The 8,177-nt window shown below is 29.5% G+C and overlaps 1 long non-coding RNA gene across 1 annotated transcript; it reads right to left on the minus strand.

The window, feature by feature from the left end:
* Window positions 1-5,697: 5,697 nt before the first annotated feature.
* On the minus strand, window positions 5,698-8,171 carry LOC139426726 (uncharacterized). The gene is made up of 2 exons (XR_011637937.1): window positions 7,418-8,171; window positions 5,698-5,878 (listed from the first exon to the last, which is right to left on the minus strand). It is a non-coding gene; the product is annotated as an uncharacterized lncRNA (long non-coding RNA).
* Between the last annotated feature and the right edge of the window lie 6 nt (window positions 8,172-8,177).

Consider the following 8,177-nt stretch of genomic DNA (forward strand, 5'->3'; position numbering starts at 1 on the left):
CGGAAAGTTATACAGCAAAGGTGTTATTCTCTGCCACGATATAGCAAAAGTATTACTAAAGTTTACAGAAAACAGGAAAGCACATGATTTTTTTAAATTAATCGATGATTTTTTTGATTTGATGAACAGTAACAGCTTAGTGTCCCCTCCAGCAAAAAGTATGAAATCTGCTTTCGGAAATTTAGGTTGTATTCAATTTCATTTCAATCACTTGTTATAAATGAAGTCAGAGAAGTTGTAAGCAAAATGGGAGTGCACGGTAACAAATGTCTACTTTCAAAAAGCAATTATTATCTCTACATCTTCATTATTAGAAGATTTGAAATCCGTCAGAGTAGGATACATTTTAACTACTAGATTAACTCAAGATGCTCTGGAGAGTTTGTTTAGCCAAATAAGAGGTCGTGGCGGATGTAATGACCATCCTAGTCCTATCGAAGTAATTAAAAGATATAAACACTTGTTAATTGCAAATAAGCTATCGAATCTTTCGTCAAAAGTATGCACAGAAATAAAAAAATCAGAAATAGATTGTTATTTGACTGAGGAATTGTTAGAAAAAGCGGTTAAAAGATAAATAAATATATATATATATATATATATAAGTTTTGGAAAAAGATATCCAAATAATAAAAGAAAAACTGGGAAGAAAACTCGCTCGTAATTATATGANATATATATATATAGTTTCCGAAAAGAATGATATTCCAGACAACGTTGAAGATATAATGCATAACTTAACTAACTCCATTCCTATGTCTTTGGATATTGATCTTAATTTGGGAAACAAGATGATCAATTCCCAAGAAAAAGCATTAAATTATATTGCTGGTTACATAGCATTTCTCCTTAAAAATCTAGTATTAATGTACTACTATGTATAGAGATTAAAATTTATCATGAGAATAGATATTTCTTTTAATGCATGCAGGAGCGTAACAACTCAATTTAGTGACCATAGTTAGATAATATAGGCGCAAGTCGTGCGCGGATACATTGATGGTGATTATCCAATTTTGGAGACACTTTTTAAAACTTTTTTTTTTGTAATATGATAAAAAGTATCCCAGGGTAAAAAAAAAAATTACAGTGTTCTTGTATTCTTTNAGGGGGGGGGGGGAGAAAATACCATTGGTAGCAAGGTAGAAGAAAGTCTGTATTAAGTTGTATGCAGGCTGCTTCCAAAGAGAGACACAGCTGACACTTTATCCCAAAGAACCAAAGATTAGCGATACCATCGTTAGCGCCCTCGATGCGACTATCGCTTTACAATCAACGAGTTTAAAATGCAACGAAAATAGACGATTGCGGTGACAGTAGGAAATCATTTAATGTAATTTTGTTTGGAGCGAAATTATTATTACTTAATATGATAATTACTGTATATGTATGTAGGGGGAGATTTTCGTAATCTGTGGCAGAATAATCGCCAAGTATTGGCATCTTCCGGGCAGTGGCCCGCAAGAAAAAAAAAACATCACAAAAGGGGACGAACTCGAAAGGTGTATAACTATTAATATTAATCTTTCTCTAATGTTCTTAATGTGGAGATATTTCCGTATCTTGATCTGACGCGCCAACTACAATTGCCAAATAGATTTTAAATTTGCAAATCTTATAGATATGTAGATGTTTGCCGGAGGGTGGCTACAATTTAGCCTCTGCCAAGACTTGGCGATAATTTTGGCTCGGATCAGGATTTGGAAATCTCCCCATTTAATAAAATTATTCTATTATCACAAATATTATGAGCTTGCTGATACTTTTGGATTGTGTGCCCACACATATTTTGTCTTTATCTTACTGTTTAAGCTTGACTAATTCATACAATTGATTTCCCTAGTTAGAATGCAGTCTTTACAAGGTCGTGTGATGACACTTCAAGATATTGGTTCAGTAAAAATAAATAATAGAGATGATTTATATGATTTGCTGGAGGTGATGAATGAAAATTTTCAAGAGTGCACAATTCATCTATTACTATCAAATGGAGCAGATGTTGATGATGAACTTAATAGTATCCTCGATGAAGGTATTATAAACACCTGTACACTTTTATGTGCTGAAAACATGCTACCTGAGTTTGGGGCTAATGCTAATGACTGTGTAGGATTTTTAGACAAGATAATGCCTGTAGCGAAGCTTTTGATACAGTATATTCTCATCAAAAGAATATCAAATGCTGAACCAGAACCTAACTTGGCTGATTTTAGTACCTATTCTTCTTTGTTGAGTTTGAAACTTTATCACAATTTTCCATTTTATGACGAGTTGGTTGCATACAAACAGGGTTGCTTAAAAGAATTAAATGCAATGAAGGGAGAAGGGATAAGTGAAAATTATACTCTGTTTTCGTACATAAATGAGCAATGCTGTACTGCAAAAGTAAATGAAGATGATTTAAAGACATTTCTTACTAAAAAAGTTTTATCAAAATTTAATCAATACCCTTATTGTAAAGATCTTATCATTGCTTCTTTAAAAAAAAGTTGTATATTAGAGGAATTATGTAATGAGAAAATTTACACTTGGCAGCAGATATCTGATTGTTCTTTAGAAAAATATAAAGTGAATTTAAACAGTGATACAATTCAAGCATTGGCAATATATTTATCTGAAAGTGATATGATAAATCTCACTCTAGCCTACAGAGAATGTTATGAAGTTTCTTTGGAATCAACAGAAGTTCTTAATGGCATGTAGAAGGTTCCTGGAGAGCCGAACGGAGAACTCCCCCTGGCATCTAGCCAATAAAGGTTCCATCAATTTACAAAATTAAACGTCAATAAAACTTCGAGCATTTAAAAGATATGTAAGAACTTTCTGTCTTTGCATAGGTTTAATTGTTTATGTTTTAAGTCTTTATTTTTTTCCAACCTCTCTGTAAACTGTTTAGGGATGATTACTGTGGGTGTACTATCAAGTATTTGGAAACTATTGACTTTGTCGTAGTGTTTTTTACCGAAAATTGCATTTTCGTGAGAATGTAACCAATAAATTTTGCTTCGATTTTTAAATCAATTTTTGAAAATTTCTGCCCCATACTTTTCAATTTCTATGATGAGAGGTCAACAGAATGCGAATGGTGGTAATAACACAAATAATAAGACAATAAAAATTCATTATATTGTGTAGAAATATTTCTACTATTCATTCAGCTGGTATTAGATATGACTTATAAAAATCACTCACTCTAGCCTACAGATATGGTTATGAAGCTTCTTTGGAATTAACAAAAGGTAAATTGTGAAAAACATAATTTAGAACACCATACCAAACTTCAAAGAGTTTCTTAGGGTATGCAGAAAGTTCTTGGAGATTTACCAAATAAAGGCTAATCCAATTGACAAAATGGAATGTCAATAAAACATTAAATTTGTTATTATTTAAGATTTTATTAAGAAATTAGTAAGTAGAAATTAGTAGCTAAGAATTAATAAAGGAAATTCTAGGACGTTAAAATATGAAAATAAATATATTCTTCAAAATTAAATTTCCTTTACATATAAAACAAAATTAGGATATTATTTTGGAAATATTTTCAGGAACAATAATTTCTGCTCATATTTACATATAAATTGGATTTTAATTTTTGTGAATCTATTTTCTACCATTTTCTTTAAAATTTCATTTAGATTTTATTTCTGTTTTCTTTAGTAATTACATTCCTATTTCACCGAGCGTATACCCACCTTTTGTATGTCATTGATGCTGTATTCTAATCCCCGTATTCACCATTGACTCTGACCTAACGCTTAACTCCCAGTTCCAAAAACCCGGTTTGGAAACTTTGACCGAGAGATCAAAAGCGATTCCACCATTATTTTTTGACCGTAGTTTTCTTAACTGCGGGTTACTTGACCGGCAGTTACAGACGGTAGATTTATAGCCGTATTAACTGCGTTTGTTTTTAATTTTCGTTGCTATTTTTTTTAAAAAAATTTCTTTTAAGAAAAAGAAAAAAAGATTACATCGAGTAATTAAATTTGAATCTCTCTTTTTCTGGTCAAATAAAAAATATGTTTAGTTTCGTTTTCCTAACTGACTTGTATTGATGAGCAAAAGGATCCGAGCTTTATTATTATGAATTTAGATATTTTATTATTATGGATATCATAAAGCCGCAAGCAACCATAGAAATGTAACTGAAATTCAATTAAAAATACTTTTATTTCACACAATTATTTAATACTTTTATTTTACACTATGATCAAGGGGATTATGCTAACATCATTATCATCCTTATGCGCGTATTTTTAATCTTTTTTTTTCTTCCCCTTCATAACATATTATCGATAACTTAAACCATTGAGAAGAATTGTTTTTTTCTAAATTTTAAATGAAATCGTATATAATAAACTTCTTAGTACACATAAGCATAAATCAACACTCAGAAGTTATAAATGACGACTATTGTGCTGCCATCTGCCGATGATAAGAGAGAATCGACGTCGGTGATATGGTGAATAAGATAACAATTTTTTAGAAGGAAAATGTCATAATCGGAACAAATATTCCGAAACTTTAAAAAAAATCATACCTTTAAAAATTTAATTATTTAGATAATTGTACATGGAAATATATCAGTTGTATAAATGCCCCATATGTCATAAAGTACTTTTATACTATATATATATTAAATATATTAAAAATATATATTAAAAATTATAACTAAAGGCGGGCATTTTAATTTCATATAGTTTTAAGCAATAAATCTCTTCCAAATCTCAAGTAGCACAATTCACAAATGCGATATCGTAAGAACTTAGCTTTGAACATTGTACAATATCGTAGCGAAATATTGTACTATATAAAAATGGACCCCTTTTATAACGTATATTCAATATTGCAAAACAATATTGTAGAAACGTTGGGGAACGTCGATCGACATCTCTCTGCGTTTACAAACGTTGCACTATGTCGACCGACATCGTCAACACGATATTCAAAAAACGAATGCTATGGGATGCAGATAATCGCCAAAATTACGTTATTTGAGAAAATAAAAATTAGTTTTAGAAAATATTCATGCCTGTTTGTAAGCTGGAAAAACCTAACAAAACCGTTCTAGCTTGTTTAAAATTAAATTATTTGTTATTACCAAAACTTGTAGAATTTTTTAATTATTATTTAATAAGTTTGGGTAGGCAGGTATATTTTACTATTATTCTAGAAAATAAGCTAGAAAGTAAATAGTTATGTTAAGATGTTTCTTCGCTTTTTCAGGGTACAAGCAGCCATTTATACTGTGAAATAATTTTAATATTTTAAGTGATTTGTGCAATAATTTTTACAGCATCTATATTTTACTATGTAGATTAAAATTACAATACGTTTAATTTAAAACGATAAACTTTTTTGCTGTGACATTTTAGTATTATATAATCTGTAATTTACTAAAATAGTATGCATGGAAAACAAAAGTCCTTATCTTCACAGCATCAGGTTCGATTTTAAGAAAACTGATAAAAAGAATAAAAAAAAGCAATATTTACACTGATGTTGTCATAATAAAATAATAGGAGTCACTTCCTCAGATTTCTGACTTAAAAAAGGGTGAGCATGGTACAATTAACTGTGATCTAATTTACTTATAGCCTTTATCCATTAAAGTGTTGCCAAAATATCTATTAGGGCTTGAACGGTTGTCAAATGTGTAGATGAAATATAATTTTTATTAAATAGTAAAGAATAATATACTAATTTCTCTAATTTATTGTATTCTTTAATACAATCAATTGTTTCTGAAACAAAACTGTGTCAGTTGAGGCAAACTTAGTCTTCCTGCCTTCCCGGTCATTGGCGGTGGCAAGAACTTCACCAAATTTTTCAGCTTTTTCTAGTCAGCTAGTTTCTTTAAACAGTCTGAAGGTAGCAACTAGTTTCTTTGAGCAATCTGAAGGTAGCAGCTGAAAAAAAATAAGACATGAACTGTGGTTAATTTTAATACTTTTAAATTGAAAGACAAATAGTTATATTTAAAAATTACATGAACTAAAGTAGACATGAGCACAACGCAAGTACTACTAACAGCCCTAGGTTGACAATTCTTTTGTATAGAATCAGAGCAGTTTTTAAGTATCCAGGAGTACCGGGCCTATTTTTATATGGGGGCCCTTTACAAGTAAGTTAATAACATATGGAAAATATTATATTTTATAATATAATAGACGGAAAAAAGTTTTTCGTTGAATAATTTTTAAAAATTATTTGATCACTATTCGATGAGGTGATCCAGGTTCCAATCCCAGTATCGGCTGGGATTGGAACCCGGCTAGTCAATACAAATTCCACATCTAACATAAGGTTACCACAGTGCTGATTTAGATATAGTGAAGTATTTCGTAAAGGTACTGCTAAGTGGTAATAAATTTTTAATCTCATATCAAAATAAATAAATGAAGCTAAAAAAATTTTTTTCAAAAATCTATGTACTCATTGGAATTTTTTTTCACAAAATTTCTTTAAAGAAAATCTGATTATGTCAAAGATACTATAAACATATTATGAGAAAAAAATACCAGTTAATAACTCTGCTGCTTTAAATAGACTTTGAAAGGGAAGAATGACACTATATCAGGAAAAAAACATCTGAATTCATCAGCCCCCTTTTCTTTCCTTCTATTTTTGACATATTAGGGTAATTTCTTTCTAATATAACCCATCTTTCTATTATAGCTTTAGAAATAAACATTTGCCACTAATAAAATATAATGTAGATTTTAATTTCATGCTTTTTTAATCAAAAGGTAGAATTTTAATAAACATTATTTGCATTTTTTTTTTAAAAATTCATGTTTATTAATTACTTTCTACAGCTATACAAGTCTGTATTAAGACAATATTAAATGTGTACTTTAATTTGTACACATTTAATGCCATAAATTAATCTCAAGAATCAAAAAAAATTTTAAAAATGCAATTTCAAATGTGTTGGACTTTAAAACACACCAAGAAAGAAAGCAATTTCAATAACTAAAATTAATTAATGCAGCACTCTATTTAAAATAAATTTTAAAACTAAAAAAAAAAATAATAAAAATATCAATAGCTGAAAACACTGTTTTTTAACTTTCAAAATCAATGATTTTTTAAAAAAAAAATCATTTGATTTAAATCATGTAATAAATCAAGCTGATTTAAATCAACAAACCCTGAGAACTAGAAGAAGATGCCATGGTTGAGAAAAGATGCCATGAAAAACATTACAAAACCTTAAGAGCGGCTAACTTTCGAACTTTGAAACATACAATGCTGTAAAAGTATTAGAGTTCAGAATACAAACTAAGCAAAATAAAACAGGAAGGACCAGGGTAGTTAATTTAAGGAATAACTGATCCATTTTAGTGCAAGATAATGACTCGTGAAAAAGTAAAGTCTTATTACAAATTTTAAAATTCTAAGTCTATAAAATTACCCAAGATGGCGTTTGTAACAGCTGAGAGGCTTTCAAAACATTGTTTCCTTTTTCATTTTAATTTACAATACATCATCGCCAATTCCAAGATGGTGCTGAAGAAAAAAACCATAGATAGCCTTTACAGATGGTTTCAAAATAACATATCTGAAAGGAAAAAAAAAGCATATATATACATATAATGTTTTAATAACCATAACAAAATGTACCTCATATTTTATCATCAATTAAGACCATACAAGTAAAACGGGCATAGGATAGCTGAAGGAAGGAATTATCTAAATTTTTCATTTTTATAATATATTATTTCTTATTTCAGTCACTTTATTCTCTAAAAGAGTTCTTGCATTAGTTCTTTACTTTGTATATGAGAAGCTTCCAAAGCAATGGCCTGTGCATAAATATATTAAACATTGCAATATCAGATTGTATGTTAACGAATCCAATTATCAAGAATTCTATGTATAAATAGTGTGCGGAGAAATACCCATACCATTAAAACACTTATCATGTGATAAGTGTTTTATTGACTGTGCAGTCATATTTGACTTAAGAATCACATAAGTTAAAATATGTTGCAAAGTTGGGACATATTCAGCTATGGATTGCTTTTCATTTTGATATGTACATGGTATCTGCGACATTTTAGATTTTCAAATCCCTGACTTTCCATCAATAATTCCAAGAAGTTGTCATGATTTACCGAAGTTACTATTTTATCCGACAAAAACACTACAATAAATTCAAAAAAGCATTATAA

This window comes from Parasteatoda tepidariorum, chromosome 10, assembly GCF_043381705.1.
Source record: "Parasteatoda tepidariorum isolate YZ-2023 chromosome 10, CAS_Ptep_4.0, whole genome shotgun sequence".
Taxonomy (NCBI): Eukaryota; Metazoa; Arthropoda; class Arachnida; order Araneae; family Theridiidae; genus Parasteatoda; species Parasteatoda tepidariorum.